Raw genomic sequence first — 26,169 nt, 5'->3', positions numbered from 1 at the left:
CAATCTTTAAGTTCGGTTTGGTTGTGTTGCCCTGAAGCTGTTGATCAGAGAGCGTCAGTTCTCTAATATCCAGCAGCACCCATAGATAGTAATCACCACTGATGGGGGACAAGAGGAGGAACAGTCCGTTTTCTATTCAATGAATGAAAGTCTCCAAGTGCTTATTGGTATTGCACAATAGATTGCAATCCATGATTTCAGAGCTTATACGTACAAAACTTTCTTGGAGCAATAGCCTCAGCTGTACACTCCTGCTTGGTCAGTTTATGTGCGATCAGAAATGCAGTAGCTGAAGCTACAGGCTGAATGGAGAATGGGTAGTTAAATATCTGTTTTGCCATTAGTGATTCCCCCGCCAGCTTCACTGAACAGGTTTAATTCTGTATTACTCAGAAGAATTACATATGCATAAAATGAGTTTCTGTGGTTTGGGAATTGATTCCCTGGTTTCTCAAAAATCTTTTAAATCAGATACACATTTCTCACATTATTCTAAATTTTGTTAACCCCATTAAAATAAGGTTAAAGCTGACTTATTTCAAATTTTATTAATGTCTAAAAAAAACCCTGTCTTACAATTTTTACAATCAAGAACTGCTTCATACCAAACTAGGTGAAATAGTTAATTATACATAAGTTATTTTTTAAAAGTGTTATGCTTCAGCTTTCTTTAAGTAGTTTTTTCACTGTAAAATTAATACATAAATTCCCTATGACTTTATGATAATAATTTTTATTTTCCCACTGAACTATGGGAAATTATATTTTTCTTTTCTGCTGTGGCATCCTTTTTTCCTTCTCGTGTGTAACATTTCCAAATAAATATAGCGGAGCAATCAGTGGATCTTTAGAAAATACACAAAGGACTAAACCAAACACATCAATGAACTGTAGGCCTGTTGGTCTATTTCCTGCTCCACATGATATTTTTAGCACTCATCAAGCTTTCAGAATTTAATTGGAAGTCCTAAGTATTTCCCTCATTTTGGATTTCATTCTCCTGATGCAATGAGAAACTAACAACACTGAGAAACAGAAACTCCACTTGGCTTAGCACAGTGGGTTATACAAATGCATGTATTTAAGTAGGTGAACCCTCAACCTCAATGTATTTTAAATCAGTTTATCAGTTTTAATGCAATTGCAAACTAGAAACTAAACAGATAGATACACACACATGCAATACAAGATGCAGCAGTTCTGTGAGTGGAAGACTATTGACTCCCTGTTTGGCTGTTGGCGGCATTCAAACCTTGAGTTGATGGCATTGTATCCTTAAGCTATTAAAGGCAACTGATAGCAGCAGTATGGCTCTATAAGGGCCGGGCATCGAAGGAGATGTATCAGATCCCACTAGCCAGGTACACAATGCTGGAGCCTGCAGAAGCTCTGGGGTCTTGAGTCTGGTTTGAGGTTCAGGGGTGCTGTGCTCCTCCGCTCCTATCTGAACCCCATTCTCCAGTTCCTGCCCTCTCCCTTGTTCCTTCCACTGCTTCCCCTTTCCTTCCAGCACTCCTTGCAAGCCCTTCTGATATGAGGCAACTTCTTTCTTCTCTTTCAGGGAGCTGGAAGCCATCAGGAAAAGTAGTGGGAGCATATGGGAGAGTTTCCTTGCATGTGGTTTAGTCGCTGGGTCACACATCCTTGAGTGCCTGCAGGAGTAATTGCAGGGGAACAAATTCTTGTGCCTTTCCGTCCCATGATGGAGCACGCTAAACAGACAGACATTCTTGGGGAAATGCAGGTGCCAACCTCTAACATGTGATCTATTATCAGGGGCAAACTGAGAATTTTCATAATTTTATATTTTAGCCAAATTTGGGCAAATTTCCCAAGGAATGACTAAAGGCAAATTCTTAATGCCAGGATCTTATACACACAGCCCTGACATATTTCAGATCCCAGACCCGAATCAGTAAGACATTGGAACTTCTCAGATAAATAATGTTATTTTTAACATGAATAAAATAACATTATCTCTTTAATGTCATTCTGAAAAATGGGTGAACCCTTTCAATTGAAACTTTAAAATAAAATTCAGCCTGTGGCAAATGTTTTTAGGCTCTGTTCTAACAATTAAAGATGAGCAAAGTGATAAGGATTTAAAACTCAGCATCTTAAAAATTTAAGAGTTGAACATTTTAAATTATAGGCATTTTTGCCTTAATTCCTTGTAGCTGCATCTTCTGCTCTTGGTTTTAGAATTATAATCATCCTGTCAAAACTTCTTGATATAAAGAAGGAAAAAGGGTGCTCATACAATAAACGCAATAGATATTTACCCAATGAGTGGCATAGTTACTCATCTTACAGTGTTTTCACCTTTTCTCCCAGCTGATCTTCCCCTGGCAGGTTAATTCAGATTACCTACTTAAAGTAGCCTTCAACTACTGAGCTACAACTAATTCCCATGCTTCTGCTTGATACTCTGTAGCTGTGGGTTAACCCATCCCAGCCAGACCCAGTACATCTGTAAACAGGAAATGCTTGAAGAAGCTTAGAAAATTTTAAATGATAGTTTATTCAGGGTGCTGAGAGTTTAAAATTGCATAACCTTACAGAAGTACATGACTGCATTCCCCACTTCATTCTTGGAAGGAGGCACAGGAAAGAGAGTAGTAGAATCAGCTGTCATTTGAAGATTAAAAATTACATTGACCTGAAATATTTGCCATGTAACAAAGGTGAACTTAGTTGTTGGCTGACAAGACACCAGCAAGGTTGAAAACTAAAAGCAGGAACAAGCTGTAAGCAGCATGTGAATTTACAAAAATGCTAGCCAGTGTGATTCTCTCCCAAGCAGATGGGTGAGAAATTTACTTCTTCATCAGAGAGCACCAACGGAGAGAACAATGCCAAAAGCAGCTCAGCTTTACTATAAAACCTAGCCAGAAATGCTTGAATCAGACTGAGTTTGTACTAAAGTACTTGTGAGGTATCTATCTGTAGTTTCTAGTCACTAATGGTGCTTAGGCACACTCTTTTGCACAATTTTACTTAACTGACTTCAAGAACAGCAAAGTGCCTTTTTTCTCCCCATGCATTCCTGCATTGATCATGTTTTCACACTTTGTCATTTTGAACAAGTAATGCACAGCAGCTACCACTTGCCTTAAATTTTATCAGCTGTCAGAAAGTCTTTGACAACAAGAAGAGAGAGACTATGTGACACATACTGGAAATTTATAGATTACTGTGCAAAGCTGTCTGGATTTTGAAGGATTTTTGTTAAGAAGGAAAATATGCCCTCCTCTATCCTTCTGTTTCCTCCCCACTGTCCTGATCTCTCCATCTCTACTGCTGCTAGTCAGAATTGATCCTCTCACCCTGGAGTGTGTACTGATATGGTGATTTTGCTAATGATTGTCACTGCCCGAGAACTGCAAAAGGTGCTTGGAGAGAATCATTGAGAACAAGCAGGTCGCACAAACTGCAAGCCAAAAACCCCAGAACTATGGAGGTCCATGCTCAAGTCTGCATGATCTGGGTAATCCCAGATAACTTCTCCTGGTGAAATTCTTACAGGCTGGTATTCTTCCCAAGCCTTGTCATTTTATCTGTAAGACAGTGAATTGATTGAATAGTAAAAATGCTGGTTTTCAGATGCTTCTGTGCTGTCCAAGTCCAACACCTCTGGCATCAACATGAAGTTCGATATCTTTAGTAGCAATGTGCTAAACAGTGCATTTTTAGCTACAGGAGAGCAACACATCTATCCAAGGGATGACAGATAAGTTTTTGGCATGAATGTGTGCTACAGAAAATAAGAGTGAAATGGCCAAAAATCTTGAAACCCTGAAGATGTATCTGCATTACATGGATTGCATGCAGGCAAAGGGGCTTACCCTGGCCAACTGGCGTTTTGATGACCCTGAAATCTACAGAATGAGAGACCGGTTTAGTAGCACCTATCACATCATGATTTTACTGAAGCAGCAACTTTGCAGGTCAATAGCCTCAAGGATCTCACCTAATGCTCTTGGTAATGTATGATGTGGGTTACATTGGCCACCAACAGGAAAGAAGGTGGCCATCACAGCTTTACGGATTGAAATTACAAAACTTTCTAAATTGTGGTAAGTTTTGTATTGTATGTTGTTCAGAGCCCAAAAGAATATATTTGTTGTCATGTCAGGGTCAAGGTTTGTAATTCTCCATAATATGCTGATTCTGATACTTACTCAAGGTGATAACAGATCTTATCATCAATACATACTCCTTTTGACAGTAAACCTCCAAAGAGATGAAATATGATTCTTCATGAGAATATCCCACCAAATTAAGGAAGGAAAACAAGAAAGGAAACCTACCAGCTCTTACTAATGAAAATAAAGCACCTAGAAATGACATAGAGCACCTAGAAAAGATATAATGAAGTTAAGAAAGTGTGTGCCCATCAGGTATTCAATAACCTAGGGGTCACACCAAAATTTCCCTTTGCAAAAAGGACCATTGGACAGTTTTCTAAATATGGAGTAGCATTTTCTAAATGTGCATGCATTTTTTCTGACTTCTAGCGTTTGGAGGAAGAGTACAATAAATTTTTGGCTTACACGATCACGTGTTGGAAACAACCTTCAAAGATGAGAATGAGAGTCGATCAACTACAGTGGGATATACAGCACAAGTAATCAATTTGTTTTGAAAACAAAATGTTCTTTGTGTTTTGAAAATATGTTTTTTTCTTAAAGATAAAAAATACAAGCACTGTTTTTAGAATATCAAGAAAGAGCAATAATGATGCATATTCATTCTATTTTGCAAGTTTATCTGTATCTTCTCCAGTATAATTGCTGACTGTATTGTCATGCCAAACTATCAGAGTATACTCAATACCTCATGGCAACAAGTTTAACATGTCACATCTTATTCTTCAATTTTATATGTAAACATATGTAGTACTTTGATTTGGCACCAAAATTCCTCATCAACAGTTTCCTCTTTTTTTATTTGCTAGTGGGGATTGCATTTTCCATAAACTTCCATCGTGTCTGAAGATGAGAATTACACTGTTTGACTCATATAATACATTTTTTACAGTCCACTGTGAGGTTGATGCATTGCAAGAAATACTGTTGCTAGATAATTGTCAATGTATCACTTTATTAGTGAATATTAGCTGCTTTTTACAGTAAATATGTGGTTAGAAAAATGTAAATCTTGTGCCAAGAACAGAAATGTGAACTGTATTAACTACTAAGCCAAGAGTTTAATAACTAGCATGAAAGTTTAAACTGACTTTTAAGTAGTTTTTACACATATAATAAAAATTAAATTCTTCAGTTGTTTAGAGGAGAATGTCAGGAGGTATCCACAAATCTCAGTCTTTTATATAAAAAAAAAAATAAAACCTCCCTAAAGTATTTGTACAAAGGTATAGTATGCAACAACTGCTAAAGTAAGCAGCCCAAAAGCAAGTAGCAGTGAAACGCAGAAGCCCTGTGTAACACAGCGGATAGATTATTGAACATGAGTGATATGCAAGGGTAAAACATTTTTCTTCTGACCGCAAAGGAGGCAAAATAATACAATACATTCTTAACAAGAACAAGTGAATGAGATCAAAGTGCCTTTTGTTAACATTTCTGGCAGATTCAGTATTTGGCAGCCATTGTGTCAGTGTTAAAACTAATCTGTAAGAACAAGGAGGGATCACATTCATTTGGAGAGACCTCCCATCCTGAGAGCTGTTCGGGCTCCACCTCGCACTAACAGGACTCTGCTCTGGTGGGCCTGGCATAGTTCCAATTTGCTACATGAATCTCAGTCAGTTCAAACTGGGGCTGCCTATAAAGTTAATACAGTTATTTACACTGAATGAGCAAGTATAAGCAGCGCCACAAAGTAAAGTGCTATCTTCTAAACATACTCTCAGAGAGCAGTGGAGAGCCATGGTGGGAAAGAAAGCAGTGGGACAACTTGGGAGACCTCCACCTACGGTTTGCTCCAGAGGGGAGGCCAAAGCAGATTTTCCTGCACACGGCATCTCTCTCTCAGCTTCTGCAGAAAGCATTGCTGAGATCAGAGTTCATCTTTCCTATAGATAACAGGCATATCAGCAGAAGTGTGTCTGCTCCCAGGTCTGTAAAACTGGGCCGAAGATGCCTGAGAGCTTTGCTGCTTCCATCTGCTTTCTGCTGTTGTCACTGTGCCCCCTCCCCACCAGCAGCATGGTGGGAGGTTTGGTTTTACAGCACTGAGTGATGGATTTAAAAATACCCCTGCCATGTAAACACATTTTCTGCCCAGCTATCTGCACTGTTCTCATACTGCGCCTGCCTTAGCCCTTCCCCAGGTCTTTCCACCAGACCCCTCAGGCTCCCAGTGCCTCAAGTTCAGGGTCTGCAGATGTTGCCTCCTTACTCTGTGAGTCGCCTCTAGCCATGCACTTTCTCTTCCACCTGGAGGGTCACAGGGCTCAGACCTTTTCCTGATGGGTCAAATCACTCTGGCCTCAAATCTTACATTTGAAATACAATAACCTGTGGTGGGCCAAGGCCTCTGAGGTGGCCCCACCAAGTGGCCAATAACACCTGGTGGAGGTCCCACATGTTGGCTTTGCCTTGCTTTTGTTCCTGGCCTGCAGTGCCTCACTGGCTCTGGCTTTTCCAGCATCCAGGCCCACTTGGCTGAACTTTCCTTTGCTTAGGTGAAGAAACACCTTTGTTGAGCTGGAACAGGATCATCTCATCCATCAGGAGAAAGCCAGAGCCGTCCTTAATGGGGCAGTCGGCGACTGCTTTTGCACAGCACTTTCGCTTTTTGCAGTCCTTCATTTAGATTTGCTCCTGTGTCTTCCTCACCCTCCATAAACACCCCAGGTCCTGCAGACACAGCTCCTACCACCATGAGCACACAACCTTCTCCTCCCCCACCATGCGTCCTTCTCTTGGATGCTAATTAAAACCAAAGATTCCCTCCCCCTCCTGAGTTGGAGAGATCCCTACAGCGTGAGCAGGAAGGTGGAGTCATGCTGGGAGAGAGGGGCTGACAATGGCAACCCTTAAAAGTCAGAATGAGAAGCTCCTGCCCCTCTGCAAGTGAAGGGAACAGAGACCGCTTTCATTTCCCTGTGCTCGGAGTGGCAGCACCTGTGGGTGAATCCAGACTGTCCGTGACATGACTGCACGCCAGAGCTAAGAGGATGGTGAATGTGATCCAGTATAAACAGGGAAGAGGGAAAGGAGGCTGGCAGCTTTCAAAGAGGTGCTGCGAACTGCCAGCGTGCAGGAGTAGGAGGAGTGAGGCAGCCAAATGTGGTGCGCAGCCGAGCACCTCTGGGTCCCTGAAGCCAGCCAGCTCTGTGGCCAGGCCAGGAGGGACGAGAGGTGAACACTGTGAGAACTGGTACAGGCAGCTGCGAGCAGCCTCTTTGGATTATATGCTACATGGACACCTCTGTGTCCATTTTCCATGTGCCAGCCAGGTGCCCTCCAGCCAGCCTCCTGGTGATCTGACAGCAGGAAACAAGGAGCACTTTATGGCCAAGCACAGACCTGCTGAGCCTAGAGACCTCACAGCGATCCTGGCTACCTCCCCTCGTTCTCATGGCTGAAATCTCTGTAAATAGCTGCACACGCTTGTTGCCAGCACCTAGATGAATTCTCAGCTTTTTTTTTCCCCCCTTGCAGGCTTCCTTCATTCACCAGGGTAAGTTTCCACCAATGTTTCTGAGGGAAACACTATATTAGCTCCTTTAAGCCTGGGATGCCGGGGGCTGCCAGAGGAAAGAAGCCCTCACAGTACAGCAGGAGAATAAAGGAAATACTGGTCTTTGGGCAGAGCTGTCGAGGACTGTGGACCCTGGCCGTCAGCAGTGAGAGCAAGTTGCAGAAGGCAGGACTGGAACCAAGAGATGATACAGCAGCCGTTTGTTACTTTCATGGAAAGTAGCAATTTCACTCCACAGCAAGCCACAGCAAGCCACAAGCAGAGATTTTGTGGAGAATATTCTGCCAGTTGTCCCTCCTGGTTTGCTCCCTCCAAGTCTCACAGGGAAGTGAGAGAACCACGTAGGAATGGTGGCAGCTGTAGTTTCAGCAAGGCTTCGTTTCCTCTTCTTCCTCCATCTGCTCCCCCTTGCTTTTGGAAATGTTGTGCAGGACATGTACCAGACAAGAAGGCCCTGGTGTGAACGTCAGACTGTAGGATGTCAGTCCAGTCCCTCCTCAAGGATGGCTGAGTGCCTGCTCCTCTGCTATCCAGCAAATGCTCAGGTGATAGCGGAGGAGATCCTGGCGATGGCTGAGATAGCTAGTGAGGGTTCCTCACCTGCAGGAGGCCAGAGGGATAAACAGCCCTAAATAGAAAGAGAAGAACAATGAATTCATGATGTCTACAAAATTTGCCTGCTGGACTATTGCCATGGCTGTTACCAGGCAAGAACTGTGGAAAGCCAAGGCAGATCAGCCAGAAATGTCAGCAGTAAAGCATTCATGGTGAACCACAGAGGCCTGGAGAATAATAGAAATAAGAAAAAATGCCCCTTTTTATTGACAAAAAGTAAGCTGAGTTTAGAGATATTAATCCATAGATGACTAAAAGAAATAGCAAAGAAAAGTACTCTGACCTCTTCTGTGTCTGTCACAAATGAGAAGAACATGGGGCAAGGACCTTCCAAGTGGCAAATCTCAACTCTTTCTGCACATAATGACACTCTCATGTCAGCCTTGGCAACCAAAAAATATACAGCAGGAGTATTGCCTTTCATTTCCTGCTGTTAGCCTTCACGGCTGTCACTCCCAAATCTGGAGCACCTGTTTTATTCTTTTTATAGTTGTAGCACTGAAAAGGAGCCAGTCCCTTTGGAAGGATAACTCATAGTTATCACCTGGAAAAAAAAATTGGGGAAAACATGTCCCTGTTGCTAAGTATCAGCCAAACCTTCCGAGAGCGCCCCTGTGTGCACGTAGTCTCAAATGGTCAGTGGAGATATTCTCACCAGGATTGGTTAAGTTACGTATGGAGAGGATGAATAATTTGCTCTTAAAATGTCAGAGTCCCTGGTGATTAACAGATGTGATCTGTTGCAGTGCTTTGGTACCAGCAGAGTTTGGGACTGTTAGAGCTTAAATTTAGTGATGATTCAGAGGCAAGGAAATGTGAAATGTCGTGGAGATGATTCAGTGTTTTCAACAATGCGCTCATCTCAGTGATGGCATTCCCTTTTTCTGCTCCACAGAGAAGATGGGACATGATATGGAGGGATGGCTAAGGGGAAAATCACTAAGTCAGTCCTCTTAACACATGAAAGAACTAAGGACCTGCCTCTTGGTTAGTGTGGGACCACTACTGAGGTATACAGAATGGAACATCTGCTTAGACCATGGCCAGTTAAAGGAGCTTTACCATAGAGGACAAAGATACTGGGTCTTCAAAGATAAGATTTGTGTCCTTTGGGACTGATTTCCAGGTGCATGAACACCCAATTCAGAAGAGACCAAGTCCTCATAAACTGATCTCCTACTGGGTTATGTTGGATCTGAATTAGGCTACCACTATGGCTTAATGCCCAGCTGGTGATTTGTGGCCTGACTGGAAATGCTGAAATGCTTAGGTTTTGAAGGACCAGTTTCTCTAAGATTTTGCAGTTGATTTCAGCTAGCCCCAGAGGCTGTCGCAGTTAAGATGAGGGTCAGGCAAGCCTCCACGCTTTTATCTCCTTTGCGAAATTGACTGCTGGAACCTCTGCTCACATTCCCACAGTTTCCTACTGAAACTGATCTTTTCACATATGCTCTCTTCATCCATCTCTGCTCTAGGACCCCATTGTACCCTCACCTTAGCTCAAGTGTGAGGAGTTTCTTTCTTTTTTCAGCTAGAGAAATAGTTTCTGGCCATTTCAACGAAATGACCTATTGCTGAAAATTATTAGTGGAGGTTTCTCCTCATTACCTCAGCTGGTATCAGAAATAATTGAACAACCAGCCCATATGGTTGACGTTCTCTCTTATTCAATCCCTTGGTGCATTTGATATTCTTACAAAAAATAAGTCTCTATGAATAAGACTGTAAATGGTTTTTGTCTGGTTAACATCAGTTTACTCACTTTCATTGCTAATTGATGGGTGGAAAGGTGAGTCATAGGAATCTGCTACTGACGGGCAGCAGGTCATTTCTCAGAGTGAGCTGGGGCAGCAGAAGCTGATGGTTTGCTGGGTGATGCAGATGGTCCTGCTGTGAAGTATGAGGTGAAAACTGGGCTGGCTGAGTGGTAAGCAACTTGAGACATACAGAGAGAAAATAATTTTGGTTGAGGAAGATTGAAATGTTGTAGGGCTAAAAGGCTTTAAAATCCACTTTGTACTTCTTATTCCAAGCATCTCATGTGGTCATCAGTGGTGCCACAGGTCAGTTGAGCTAAGGAGACAGAAACAGTGTTCAGGAGAGAATAACAAATACCAAAATGGTCCGACTTGTGAATTCAAGCACAGATTACTTTATTTATCTGTGATCAGAACTCAGAATTTTTCTGGAGAGGACAGAATAAATTTGGTAAATCCCATTAGGGACAGGAAGCATTATATGAAATGAAAAGAAATTCTGGAACTGATTTAGCTGCTAATAATCAATACCAAGTACAGTGCAAACAAAAACCATAGAAGAGAAAGAATTCACATAACTTGTATTCACCTCATTTGCGGTCCTGCCTTAAAAGAGAGATTACTCACAGCACTTCTACCTTCCTAACAGGCCTTCATACAAGGGTTATGATGCCCAGCTTATCTACATAAAATAGCTTTATTTTTAGATGCATTGGGTAACTGTCATCAAGGAGAGCTTTTGATGCTCCATATATCTGAAAATCAAGGAAACTTCAGTTGGTGCATGCTTATGATTTTCAAGCCTGCAGTGAGGCTCACAACTTGGGAAAGGCAATGCAGCCAGCTTCTGTGTTTTAAATGAGACTCTCACGATGGTTTTTGTTGCTCTTCAAGCACCACTTTGTGGTACTTCTTTCAATCAGCAGAGTGTCTCAGCTTTGGTTTTATCTTTTTTTAGAGCAAGTTCCTGGTGTGGTTGGAAAGAAAAATCTCAAAAATGTGACCCCTAATGCTTCAGAAACCAGACTACACATAAGAAGACTCAAAATGATTATTTTTCTAATCTTATTATTTCAAGGTCAGTATCATGATATGGTGATCATGAAAAAAATTTAGGAAGTCTAGAGTTGACACTAACTAAAACATTAACCATAGTTATATCAAAAATTGTTATCCAAACCAGGACAATAAATTATGCTACTAAAATGTAAGTACATTCTGTCTTTCAAGAATATGTAACCTAAATTGGACTCTATTTACAATAAAGAAATAAACAGTGAAGCCACAGAAAATCCCATTGCTTGCTTTTTTTTTTTTTTTTTGTGTAAATAGAGGAAATAGAGTAACCAAGAAGTAAATAAATATCAATAGATAATACATGAAGAGAGCATTTGTTTAGAATCTCTTTTATTTTCAGGCTTTCTTGTTAACTGTTTCAAAGTAAATTTGGCTTTGTAAAGTGCCCAGGTCAGTCAATAAGGGAGGTGTGATCTTACATTAAATGAAAAAAGTAGTTTAAAGATAATGGAAATTTATTTGAGTAACTGCAGCTGCAAAGGCAACATGTAGAGGAGGGAGACTTTTCTTACTTTACATGTGAATTAATTGTATCCCACAGAAGGAAACAGAAAGATGAAAATCTGCAGCTGGAAAAGGTACAAAAGGGATTTTGGCTTTGAAGTATGGATGAATTAACTCTAGAATTGTATCTTTACAAATGAGGATAGCATAAGTAGTGAAAAGCAGAAAAATGAGGAGTCATGTCATTTTAAACATGTTACTCCAAGTTAGGCTCAGATGGCTGGGAACATAATTTTGGATGAACAAAGTGAGAGTTTATTTTAAAAACCCTTATAAAGCAACATTTTCTCCCATTTGATGCTGAAGGAGTTGGAACTCTTAAAGCAATCTTGGATCTTTACCTACTCACAGAATTAGCACATTAGATGTCAGAAATGACATCAACACTAGTGAATTAAACATGCCCAGCAGTGCTCTCACACATGTAGGACAGCTGTCCAGGAGCGGCTGTCTCTGTGCTACAAGACTCCTCAGCCACCAAACTGGGGCGACCATGCACAAGCTTCCTCTCAGGAACCAGCCTTAGAAAATTTTGTTGCCAAAACTGTGCCTGGAAATCGTGTGACAGAGTGAGACAGCCAAAATGTGCTGGGGAGGAATATTAGCAGTTCAGCAGTGTGACAGTTGTGTTCCAGCTCCCAGGCATGGTTAAATTTGCTTGTATGGACATACGCAGGTTGTCCAAAGGCTACATTCAGAAGCCCAGTCCAAGCACTCAAATGCCTTTAGGCATCTAAAAGAGAGCAATTCAGACTGCCTTCTTTCCAGGGCAGTACGTCTTCTGGCTCCATGTTCAGCTAAAGGAGGGAAACATGCACTATATGCACTGCCTCATTTCAGTGCTTCCTACACCTCAGGAGCCAGAGAGCAGCCCCTGAGAACAGGCTGCCTAAATCTCTCATCACCCTCTTAACGGGAGATGTCACACTGGGTACCTAACTCCGTGCACGGCAGGCTGCCTGGCAGCAACTCGCACTAACTGCGGTGCCCCCCAGCACTGATGTGGCATGGGAGCCTCATTAGATAGCAGCAATATGCTTCGGGCAGAAGTCCTCTGTTGGTACTTCTGTAACTTTTTGTATTTGCTTCTGCAAAAGAGAGATTGCCCCCTTTCTTTTTCAGAATTTCGTGTGTTGGCTGTTGAAGCAAAAAAAAGACGGCATGAGGCTATTCTGTAGTTAAATAATTGCTTAGATACGTATCCCGTTTATTTCCAACATATAAAAATGCAGACTAAAGGATGCTATGCTCAGCAGAAGGTTATTTTCCTCCAACGACTACTGGCTACTTTGGAGGCAAGGGGTCAGGCACTTGATTAGATGAATTACAACTTGAAGTCCCCTAGTATAAACTATGTCATGCCCCAGGCTTCTCAAAACAAGGCACTCTATTTTAACTCATAATGGGTAGCTGGATTCAGTAAATGGCCTAATCACAGCAACATAAATATTTATGGGAGAATTTTTCTAATTAAGGTATGAGCTTGTTTAGATGTTATCAGTTAGAAAGGGCTTTCCCAACAAGAAAATGGCTGTTAGGAGACATTAGGAAATGGTTAAACTCCAAGGGATTAAAAGGTCATTGAAGTGGCAACATGCAGAGTCTATTATGGTTGAAATCTAGCTTGCATTCATGTCTTATATGTATCCTACATCTGGAATTAAAAGAGCATCTTCCATGAAGAAAAACAAAGTGGTAATTTTGTTTATTCTTTGAAAAATAAGGTAACATTACAGAAGATTGCCTAAGCTATGTATCTATGATCATTTTAGAAATTAAATGCTCTCAAAAGAAACATGCTTTTTAATTTTTGCTTCATGACTTGCTCCACGAAGGCCTGTATTTACCTCAGTAGTGATGTTTGCAAATTAAAGATCTAATAATGGCTGAATTTGTCACCAGTATCTCAGCTACAGAGTGACTTTAGATTTAGAAAAACTATGTCTAACATAGTTGTCCCTTAATGCCGTTGTTCTTTGCTGATGTTGTGAGTGCTGATGGTGTAAACATGGATAATAAATTCAGGGTAAGTAAGTGACATTTTGGTAACCACGTTTTTCAGGTCTCCTACTACAAGCACCAACTAACAATATATGGATCAGATTCAGAGCCTTGTTATGCCAGCATAAATCTTAAGTAACTTCAGTGCCTTCAAGAAAATTGCTCTAGGTTTACTCCAGTGTAAGTATCAGTAGAATTCATCCCTTAAAGTAAAATTTGTAAGTTATCTTACAGGGAAAGAGCTGTATAAAATTGGCTATGTGAAGTACAGGCAGAACTATTCCCTGAGGGAAAAAGTATGTAATCTCTGTGGGACTTCATTATTCTGCTAAGAAGTGCGTGTGTGTGTCTGCCATATGGTATTTCACTGTGAAGGTATAACTCAAAAGGAAAACTCAGAAAAAGAAAAGAGAATGTTCTACAAACCTTCTGCCTTTGAGCAAAACCTATGTATTTCAAAACATTTCAATGAGAATGTATAAAGTATAGAAATCTAAATGGCATCAACGAGGTTATTAATTATCTCTGTCTATCCTTTTGAAGTCAGCGTCTGCAAGAAGTTTCAAGATCAGGCACAAGGAGTTAAATGTTACTGCTTTCCTGAAATAATGAAGTCTGTACTGTTTGGTAGTTGATATCAGCTGCAACCAAACTGGACATAAAACTATAGTTTCATGTGAAGGCAGCTTTGTTCATTTAGAATGCGATCCTAGCCCAAAACATGAAAAATACCTCCCAAATATCACAGCTGTAACCTTGCTGAACGCATCTACACAGCTGAGACTACAAGAGCTACTGCTGCAAACCATAAAAAGGCATGTTCAGAGGGTGATGGCATTCAAATGTTGAATAATTCAGATTTTAGGTTTTATCCCTCTCCTTTAACTGACTGTATTACTGATGAACACTCCCCTCCTATACACGAGTGCAGTGACTTAGAGGACCAGGGGCTGGGGGTGGCAGTTCAAATGGCACAGATCTTTGCAAATGTTCTGTGGCAAAGAAGAATATTTGGAGGAGAGCATCACGGTATGGGATGGTGTTGATCTCCTGTTTGATTGAGATGGGTCTGAACGTGGCAGAAAAATAAAATATAAGAAAGCCTAAAGTAGCTTGTTTGAGGGCCAGGGAGTTTGGGGAGCTTGTTGGGTATGGTCCAAGCCCTGGTGGCCTTGGTCACAGGAACCTGTGTGGTGCTTGTGCTCATGCTGCGGCTCCACAGTCATTAGTCAAAGGCCTATGTGCTGACTGATCTCCCAGAAGTACAAACTTGATCTGGCTCAAGAATGGGCACATGATCACATTTCTGTCAAATTAGCCAGAACACACCCTACGGAGCTTAGATGGAGTTTATGTTGGCTTTATACCAGCTGAGGGAGGATGGATGACATTCAGCACAGCTTAAGCTGGAGTGGTATGGACCAACAATACCTGGTCTGAGGTGAGGTCTGCTCGATACAGATAATCCACTAGCATTTCTGGATGGATCTGAATGGGTGGTATTATGTCCATATAATAATGCATTTTGTCTTACGGCTGCAGCATTTCTGATGCAGTAGTAGGAGTTTCAAAGGGTGGATGTACTTCCCTGATGAACTGCAGTTTTGGTTTTATAGCTGCTTTCCTACAGAAAAGAAATGTGATGATTTGCTTTCCTTTTTCTGAAGGATAGTCTTTCTATGGGTGGAGTGGTACCCAATCATGCTGAAAAATACTATTGAGATACCAAAGGTGAATCAAGGCTGGGGCTCCTGTCTCCCTGACATCTCCAGTGATCCCTGATCACAAATGACTGTGTTAATGGGCAGCTATTGCCCACAGTGCTGGAAGTCTATAAATAGGCTTACTGAGGCATATTTGGGCATACGTATAGGATGAGCAGCGTTTTTCCCTTCACAGAAAATAAAGATGTTTGAGTTTTCAAAAAGGTTATCCAGGAAAGAGTCGATGTGTTAAAATAATCATGCCTTATTGTCATCAGAAAAGATAAGAGGAGAAATAGTACTTGAGGGACAACTATCACAGCACAGGAGTAAAATGTGACGTGATATGTGTGCACTTTGTCATATGGCTGTAAGGCCTATATGGACAGGGTCATGTAACTGCATCTCTCACCCCTTGACTGGATGTGCAGTCAAGGAGTTATATCTTTCCTTAGGTCCAACTCCCACCCTGGCCAGCAGTTTCTCAGTAGAACTTGTAGAAGCATTGCTGCGCTTCAGGCATTTTTAAATAAAACCAAACTCTGACTAGAGACCATCTCATTTTGCAAGCCCACTTCATTTTCTAGACATATGGTTCCCATAATGTTCTAGTATTATGCAGCGTTCCTGTGAGGGGATGTGACTGGGCACATGGATGGTGGGAGGAGGAGGAGGTTCGGCAGGGAGCCAGTCCAACAGGAGTGAGATAGCTTTTACTGCACTGTGCCCACCATAGAAAGAGAGACAGTCCAACAGTAAACAATTTGCCACTGGAAGATTATCGTTGGTAGCAGGCACCCCCAAAGCCCCAGATAACACAATTTCCCTGGGTACCATGGAAGCTATCAGTCATCTTTAGGTTGTTCTTGACCTTTATGACAGTTATTTTCTGGGAGTTAGCAATTATACTCTGTTGCAATGATGTATTGCACCTCTAAAAGCACCCAGAGAAGCAGCCTTCCTTCACAACGCAAATGCATGGGGCTGCCCCTTCAGGAAAAGAGGCTGCTCCTGTCCACAGCCTCGGCAGCTTCCTGGAAGCCTTGCGTGTACGGTGGGTGAAAGCTGATGCCATGTTTATCCTGACATCTCTTTGAGACATACTGATTCCTGTCCAAGTCTTTCCAGAAGAATATAAAATGCTAGACCTAGCTTTTCAAAAGAAACGTATGATTTTGAGTGTTTCAAGTTTTGCCCAGCTTTTACTCATTTTGAGACAATTATAAAGAGTCTGACTTTCCAATCTGTACTGCTTCCAAACAACAAGAGGAGCCCCACAGATAGAGCTGCCCAGACTTCCTAGTCACATTTAAATATCTTGGACTCAATAAACAGCTGCTTTGTCTGAGATTTGACTTCAAAAGCACAAAAGACTATTATGAAGAGACAGCAGTGGGAACAGCTAAATGATGGTGGTCTAAAGTCCTTCCAGGGGTAAAGCATCCTTATGGGGTTGGGTTCAATATCTATTTAATTTTCAGGAATGGATAACTTATCTGACAGCGATGTTGCAAGTGAAAATCTAGATTGTGCCCTGAGTAAGAAAGCTGGAAAGCAGCAGCTTTCTCTGCTAAAATGCATTTCAGATGAAACCTGGAGGAGCAAAACAGCAATTGTGCACAAGGCACATTTTCCCACATTACATAGCAGCAGAAAATGAGTGAACACAGGAAAAGCAGACTGATCAAAGAGCAGAACATATGTCAGAGTATTAAATTAAATACAGCATTTCTATTAGGAGACCAAAGAGAGAAATCAGGAACAGTGACCTTTTCAAACGTTGACAGAGGTATGGCCCCTTCAAGACGGTGTGTTTGGGTATGACGGTATGGTTTACCTTCATAGAGACTGTACCAGGAACCAAGTCTTTGCCTGCAATGGTGGACTATATATGTGGAAGGAAAGATGGCAGCTCCATCTCTGTGTAAGGGTGAAGGGTGGACTTTGATGCTCGGGCATTAGGATGCCTCAGAAAGCCCAGAAACCTACAATTTTGATAGAAGAGATTCATGTGAATGATGCAGCAGACCTACAGTTATCAAATTAGCCAGTTAGAGCAGTAGCTGCTGAAAGGAAGACCTGCAGCCCCGACGCAGAGGTAGCCTGTGCTGCTGCATGCTCTATGCTTTACCACATAAAAGATTATTTAAATTGCAACCAGTTAATTTTAGCAATATGCTTTTTCTCAGCAACTCTTCCCAGAATTTCTATAGGCTTTTAATCTAAGCCTAAGATGAGAGGCTACGAGTGGTAGCTTCTCTTAACTGTAACAGCGTGAACTGCTCCTTGTAATTCATTACATCATACTTGGGTGTGAAAGAATTCACACTACTAACCTTTCCCCCCAGAATGCCATGTGTATTATACTGATAAAAGCAGTGGAGAGATTTGCACCACACTGCAATTTCCCAATGCCTTGCTAAAGTCCTGAAGATAAGTAGACACCTGGGGGTCCCCCTCCTACACTGCGAAGGCAAAAGCCCTTCACCAGTTTGTACCCACAGAGACAGCTTCTGCACTCTCAGCAGTTTTTCCATTACTTTGTGGAAGTGCTGAGAGTTTTCAGTGGAGTATGAAGAAACTGGCTGCTCTAGAAATCATTTACTTTTACATGGCAGATAAACCAGGTTGTCATTTACACCTTCCTAACCTGTAGGAAATAAAGCAGAGGCAGAGATAGTTGAATTCACCAATGTTTTCAAAGTGTTTTGAGGTCTTCGTTTTGAAGGAGGTGCTATACAAATGGAAAAAAACAAGATCGTTTGTGTGATATTACAGGCACATGCAAAATAGGATTTTGTTTTGGAGGTAACAGCAATGATGACACAATCCTCTGCCTTGTGTGCTAATTGATCCATCAACAGACTGCACCACACCTCTGCTTTTCCTCCATATGGTGTATTAGTAATTAGGCCGCTTGAGTCTATTTTATGGAGGTGGCTCAGTACCTCTAAGTCAATTAAACTGTTTTAATTATTCAAAGACTTCTTATGGATTCACTTTTTAGGAGACTTTTTAAAGAAAAATATCAACTATATGGAAAATAATTTTGAGGATGATATAATGCAATTGTTTATGCTTGGATTAACCTGTCAGTTGGTAAAAAGCAAAACAGCACAAGAGGATAAGAGGAAGGGTGTAAGTCTTATGCAGATGCTTTTGTTAGAGAAACTCCCAATCTTCTTAACACGTCAGTCAACTAAAAAATTGGAATGAAAAGCCTTAACCTGTTCTTTCTTTTCTATTTCTCTCCCAATATCGTAAAACTGGCAATTCAAGGATTGAAATATTTCTGAGCTCTAGGAAAAAAAGGGGGGGATAAAAAGGACTAAAAATGCTCCTACAATTAATATGTAAATCAGGCTGATAATGTCTGGCTAAGACAACAGCTGCAGTGCATGGACGAGCTATCACAAGCGTGGCTGCTGTAAGCAGCGTGCCGCTGCCGTGCCGCTGCCGTGCCGACCTTCAGCAGCCTCCCATCAAAGGCAGAAGACTAAAGCCTCAGCAGTGCCAAGGATGCATGGCTGTGCTTGTGTCTCTTCTGTTTATGATGGCTTTGCCTTTGGATAAATGCCTCTTTGAGGACCTGGCTGTGGTCCTGGGGTGAGCCCCGCTGCAGGAGTTGCTGCCTGACACTGATAAGATGCAAGGAGCCAGGAACCTGGCCCCCGAGCCCGGCTGCCGGCAGCTTGCAGCCACATCCAGCCCTGCTGTAGATGCTGGCTAATTAGCCTTATTAAAGCAACTTCAGTTGCCCCTCCAGCAGTTAATATCTCAATTTCAAACCTTCATTACTAGAGGTTAATAACTCAGGCAAAGAAATGCACTTGGGACTTCAATTTGATATAACATGGAGACTGTTGTTTCTTCCCAGTTGAAATAAATATTGTGAATGTGAAATCCTACCAGACACAGCCTAAAGTCATCCAAATCCACTCCTGGGTACTCACATCCCTCATGGATGCTGTGGTGGGGAGATGCCTGAATATAATTTGGGGGGGTCGGACTCTTGTGTGGGATATGTATTTTCCTGTGACTTGAAAGGCCATGTTGTTTGTCCAGGAGAAAGCACATTTAAATGAAAAAGCTCATTTCCCTTAGGGGTTACAGGCAATTAGCACCACAACATTTGGATCACATTTCTGACATTTAGAATAATGTACAGAAGTTGCAGAAACTTTATTTCTCTGTACAACTCATTTGGGTTAGGAAAGTGTTTTAAAATGGAAAAATGTTCACTGAAGAAAATCCTCCTGCCATGGCAGCCACGGCAGGCAGGGCCGGGCTGGTCCCTGCTCCCTGCCATCCCCGCCAGTTGTTTGCAGCAAGGACTAGTTTTCTCGGGAAGGCCCTGTAACATCTGGTCTGCATCTCTCAGGACTGGGGACCCGTGGGGCTTTCACAGCAACAAGTTTCGAGCCTTTCACAACAAGGAGTAAACCACTATTGAAACTGTGTGTGCATTAGCTCTTTTGCTTCCACTGGCTCCATTGCTGGAATCAACTCCAAAACAACAGAAATCAAAAAGATTTCTTTTTATTATTTTCATTTTCTGGCACAACTATCGCCACTGGTTTAGGCAGGGAACATGTTGTGGAAATTGTCTGCTCCCTGGATCCCACTTCCCTTTTGTTCACTCCCACCGAGTTGGCACGGCTCGCCGGCCGTGGGCTCCTGGGGCTGCAGGGGAACGCCGCGCTGCCGACACTCCCCACACTCCCTCTTGCAGCCTCTGGAGACGTTTCTGGCCTTTTCAACCCTGGCTTGTTTCTGTCAGTCCAGTCAAGCTGAGGGCAGTGGTCTGATTGCGAAGTTTGCTTTCTGAGTTGGTCTTTGGGAATGCTTAGGGCTTGCAATGCACATCACCTCTGCAAAAAAATGGGGCATGTGGCACGTTATCCACATAATTACCCTTCGAAATAGGTTGGAAAATAGCAGCTAATAAATATCATGAATGTCTGCAGAAGGATTTCATCCAGACTGTACTTTTGGAAATGAACTCCGAACTTTGGTTTGGTGTGTCTTCTTGCAACTGATATTTTGAACAAATCTCTTAGCAGTTTTTTAGCTTATTGGCCCCATGCACATGAGGAATATTTGTGACAGGGAGCAGCAAAGTATGTCTCCAGCTGAGGTGTCAAGAACATCCAGAACCGGAAAGACTTCTCACAGGGCTCTGCCAATTTCTTTATCCCATTTTCTCTTGACAGCCACAGACAAAAACGGATCACAAATGACATCAAAATCACTACAGTTCCCAAAAGAGAAAGAATCCCCTTTCTTCCCTTACCTCACCCTTACTGTCTGTCACCACTTAGCAGGTGACATTTCTAAGCTGGGAAACAGTCCCTCCTCCCATCTCTCCTCAACTCCAGAAAGCAAATGAGCAACACCTCACCTTGCCGCCAGGTTCCAGGTTCTGGGTGGGAAATGGTCTTCTCTCTTCCACAGTATCTTGTCACTGCCTGTAATTAGCTCTTACCTTGTTTTTAAACTGCTGCATGATTTGATGATCTGTTACAACCGGGTAACAGATGGGAATCATTTCATGGCTCTATCGTTAATACCTAGCACTGTATTTTGCTTTTTTTGGTGATCTGACCTTACTTCTTTCACGGTGCTTACCTGTGCTGCACAGCCTCTGCCAGCAGAAGGAAGCCCCCCGGTGAAGGTGTGAGCCTTCCCAGCAGCCTGCACTGAGATAGCTGCACCACCGTATCTCCAACAGTGGAAGCAATCTGACAAAACCAGCCTGTTGTTATCAGACATGTCTGCAGCAGGCACTTGCTGACATTATGTTGCTGGATAGGATGGATGATCTTGAGGTATCTAGCCTAGCTATGCTGACTGACACTTTGCTGTGGTTTTCCACCGGTTACCAGCAGATTCCCCAGGCACTGTCTGTTTCCCAGGCACCCACAAAAGGAGAGGATGCAAAACAGTTTTGCAAGCTCTGTACATAGCGCTGATGCAAATTTAGAAGGAAGCTGGTGTGTCCCTTGGAGACCTGCAAATAGAGAGAGGTTAGAAGCCACGGGTGCCGACCAAATCTGATATTCTTTGGATGGAGGGCCCATTCCCCTTGAAGGCAGCGGGAACTCAGTGATTTCAATGGAAGAAGACCCCTCACGCTATAGATCTTCAGGGGGTATTTCTCATGCTTCAGGGTTGGTAAAGTGCTGCAAATCCTTGAGCATCAAGGTCCTCTGCCTGGTAACTAGGCATTGGGAAGGGGGCGAGGTGAAGTGGTCCCAGCTCTCCCTCACACCATGACAACAAGACTGGAGCCCTTTCTCCCCTTTGTGTTTTTGTTTTTCTGTTTCAGTCTGTTTTCTTAGTGCAGATTATAAACAGTTTCAGGGCAAGGTCTTACTGCGACAGCTAATGTGGCTGGTATGAAGAGAGGGGTGGCTTCTAAATCCAACTGCATTAGGCTACAATGCAGCTGAATACATAACCTGGGAGCCAAAAGAGCCACCAGCATATTTACTTTGTCAAGAATTAGAAAGGAATAGTAGAGATAGTCAAATAGAACAAAGAGTCTTTAAAAAAAGGTGAGGGGAAAAAAAGCTTCCATGCATTTATGCATGCTTTTTGTGCTCATACCAATCAAAGAAAATCCATATATATATATATATATGTATTTTCCAAAGAAAGTCTCCTGTGGTTAACGAAGGTGAGAACATATTGCACTGCCTGGTACACATATGATAAACCATTCCATTCTGCTGAAAGAGGTAGGTGATTTTTTTCTCTTACTGATTCATTTTAAATCAGACCAATTAAAGTACAAATTCTTTTCTGAAAATCTCACCCTCCTCTGTGCATAGCAAAATGATATTGTGGTTCATTTTTGCTTTATATTACTGCCTCTTCCATTTGTCTTTTAAGATGTGAAGGTATTTCTCAAACTTATAGGCTTTTACATGAAGAGAGCACACTGTTCTCTCCAATATCAACAGCAAAATCTTCATCATTCCTTTGAATTTCCAGCCATACAAAGGTGTTTCGGACATGACAAGAAGAAGATCGAAGTGGCTGGTAATGCACCATTAAAAACGGATCTTGATTCAGAATCTTTATAGGTTTTATCTGATTTCTGGAAATAACACAATGGTGTATTATGTCAACGTTTCTAGCTGAATCTTTTAATACATAACGTAATTTGCAACCTTTCCATTGTGAGATTCAGCTGCTGTAATGGTATGTGGGAGTGTTCTCACTGGGCAGCAAAAAGAGCGTGATGGATAATCTCCATCAAGCATATCATTGCTTCCAGGTGTTGGCTCATTTTTATTAGTTACTCGTGGGTTTACCTACCTTCTCAGAATGTTTTCCTTCTCAAAATGGCAATTCCCAAAAATGGAGCTGCCATCCAAGGCACAGCTAGATCTGCTAAGGTGCTTGTGATACATTGCTTGATTCTGCTTTCCAGGAATAGTCTAGATCTGACTTACAGGAGATTCTTGAGAAAAAGCAATGCAAAATTAGTTTTCTAACTGTAGATCTCTTTGCAAAAGTAATAACTGTATTCCTTCCCTCCCACAATTTTCCTTTAATGTGTAAATTAGAAGATAGCTTGGCATTATTTTGTAAATATTTTTGATGATATGCCACTTTTCGTGAAACAAAGTATCATTGAAGGCCATTGATTCTGAAAAATCCATTTCCTGTCTGGAAAAAACTCTAGCGGCTCTAGTTAAAAGTAGTATCTAAAATTACCATAATTGAAAATTATGAGAAGAATTTTTTTTTTTTCAAAAATATTCACCATCTATGGATTGACAACAGTTTGTGAACAGCCTGTATCTTGACTTTGCAAGTCACCTTCCTCAGTGATGGATGGATATCAAGGAAACATAAACCCCTTATAAGCATTTTAAATATCTGTCTTTAAAAAGATGTATTTCTAAAGAACGGCATGTTATAAACCATAGCTTAAAACAAACTGGTGCTGAACAATTAAAAATAATGAGAAGGAAACTAGGAGTAGAGTTTCTGCTTAAGTGTTTCAAACATTTTAGCACTGCCAAAGCCATTTTGAAAAGCAACTAGAACACGTTCATCAGGTTGAATGAAAGCTGACAGGATTCATGTGCCATGTGTTCTTGGACAAATTACTCTTTCAGACCCACAGAAAATAGCTTCTAGATGGTGGCCTTAAAGTCAAAAGATGAATATTTGGTTCTGCCTTAGAAATCTGTAGAAAAATGTCTTTAATTAAAAACATGCAAATTAAAGAGTTGCAGGTAAGTGTTTCAAACACCAGAGAGGGTTTTATAAACTCCCTGATTTCATATAACTACATTTTGGCCGAGGGATTACATTTTAATAACAACTCCATGCAGAAATATACTTTGGGCCCACGTCAGGTTATAAAGGCTGTGGAAGGAGACACTGGGAGCTTTCATTGGTATATTGAACACTTGTTTATATTCTGGCAGGTTTTTGTTAAGATTCCTGGGGTGGGTAGGCACCCACAGCCCCTCAGCTGGGTACCAGGAGGGAGAGGGACCCTCTGGGTTTGCTCTTGGGTCATCAATGTCATGTGATTTTTCTTCCCTACCTTTACAGTTATGCTGTCTGTTGTAAATGTTGTAAATGCATGCTGTTACTCATTTTTATCTCCCTCTGGCTTGAGTCAGAGATAATGGCCAGCTACCTGGCCAACAACTCCATCTCTCTGGATGTGAAGGTCCTGAACACCAGGGTCCTGGGACACTTGTGAGCCCCCAAAGCCACAGGCACGTTTCCCAAGGCAGGTCTTGGTGACTAGGGTAGCAATGCAGCAGCCCACGAAGGACAGTAGTTCTGTGAAGGATGTATCTCCCAGGGACTGGTCATTGAGCTAAGAATCCTTGGCCTGCAGCAAACTGGGACAGAGGATGTCCCAACCCAAAGGGAGCCCCGCAGCTCCCGTTGCTTCGTTTCTCAAGTCAGGGGTGGCTGGAGCTGAGAACAGCAGTTTAATGCAGCTGGGAGGAGTTAGATGTCCTTTACTGCCAGATAATTAGAGCAATTATTTCTTCTTTCTCCTGGTCTCCTGGAGCCACAGGCCCTGCATGTGTGTCATAACATCCTATCAATCATTCAGGCATACGGATTCCTGGACAAATGGGACCAGTATGTGTACACACTGCTTTCTGCTGTACACCAGGGTTAGTTCCTGCAGCAGCCCGAAGTCTGTGGTCCACACTTTTTGTTCTTCCTCTCCTCATCTCACTGAAACCCCCAACACCGGTGTGACATGGACAGGATTTGCAGAGGCAGAAGGACAAAGAGTTGCTGGGAACCGGTGATATTCATCCCATATTTAGGGGTAGGTGGGCCAGAGTTGGGATGGATTTTTTCCGAGGATGAGGAAGAGGAATGATTTTGAGACGCTAAAGCTCATTGACAGCCCATTAGGCAAAGGTAGCCCTTGCCAGGTCCAGTGATTTTCTTTAAAAAAGCAAATTCCCAGACACTTTCTGGCACTGTAAGACACGAACTTTTCTTCAAGCTTGCTTTGAAGCTACTAAAGCTATGCCAGTTATAAAAGCTGCTGCTGGAGCTGAAGAGAAGTCTTGGCTTTCACATTTTTGACATCCACAACTGCTTGAGAACAGTGTGACATTCTGTCTTTGGCAAGCGGGAAGAATTTTGGCAGAAGAAGGGAGGCTGACCTGACAGGTGCCCTCAGCAGCCTCTCCTCTGTTGTGTGCATCTCAGCCGGCCAGGAGGCAGAGAGCTACAGTTTAGGTGAAATTCAGGTGTGGGACCCAGAAGGGCTGGTGAGAGACCACGTCTTTCAATGTGGCAACAGACAGGGGTCCCAAAAACCTAAACCTCATCACCCACAGGCTCTGATTATTTTAGAAACCAGAATTAATTAACAACAGCATCAACGGATGGTTAATGTCAGAAAAACAGTTCTTATCCCTTTGATTATGGTGAGAAAGTAACTGAAGAAAGGATATAAGGGTCTGGCCCTCAATAAATACATTCATTCCCTTGTTAGAATGACCCTAATGGTGCAAACAACATTAGGAAATTCACCCTGTCATGCATGTCAAGAAGTTTTGCCCAGATAAAAGTTGCAAGACCAGGCAAGTTATTCCAAAAATAAAACATCTGGTTTGTGTATTTCTTGCAGGGATGCCCTGCTTTATTCAGAAGCAATGTAAAACGCATTTTAATACAAAGATTCACCAGTTAAATATGCAAGCCCCAAACAAGGCTTAACTGCTAGAATTCAAGAGCCTTTCTATCCCTGTGAACTCCCCAAATGAATCATAGCCCTAGGATACATTTCGTTGGATGCATATGTTTAGAATGTGAAAAAATTAACCCTTGGGCTGCCATTGCTTTGGCAGGCAAAGGGTTGCTATGTGTGAAGTGGGAGTGTGAATATTTTATGCTTGTTTATTATGGTAGTCAGAGTGTTAAAATGAAAACCACTAACTAAGAGCAGAACAATGACAATGTTATTTCATTTTGTAAAGAATGTGGTACTTGACACAGGAAGTTCAGATTATAGTGCACAGGATGTAGAAAGCAAGAGACAAGATCTATATGATCAGGATTAGATGAAAGCTTAATGGGGTTCCCAACCCACAATTAACAGAACTACCCCTATTATAGACTCTGTTTTCCAAAACCTCACGTGAATATGTCCTGTTTCCTTCCCACTTGGTTCTGTATTTTCCTACAAATGCACCAGCCCGATCTGCTGTGCCCTCCTACTGGTGCTAGTGGTCATCAGCTCAGTGCAGTGCAGTTATGCCTTCTCATTCCTGTGCCCAGACTCCCTGTCACTGCTGGCCCATAATTCACAGCTCTACACTCCTTGATCTGAC

Source organism: Platalea leucorodia (genome assembly GCF_965183815.1).
Source record: "Platalea leucorodia genome assembly, chromosome: 4".
Lineage (NCBI taxonomy): Eukaryota > Metazoa > Chordata > Aves > Pelecaniformes > Threskiornithidae > Platalea > Platalea leucorodia.
Note: the sequence above shows the minus strand (reverse complement) of the source record.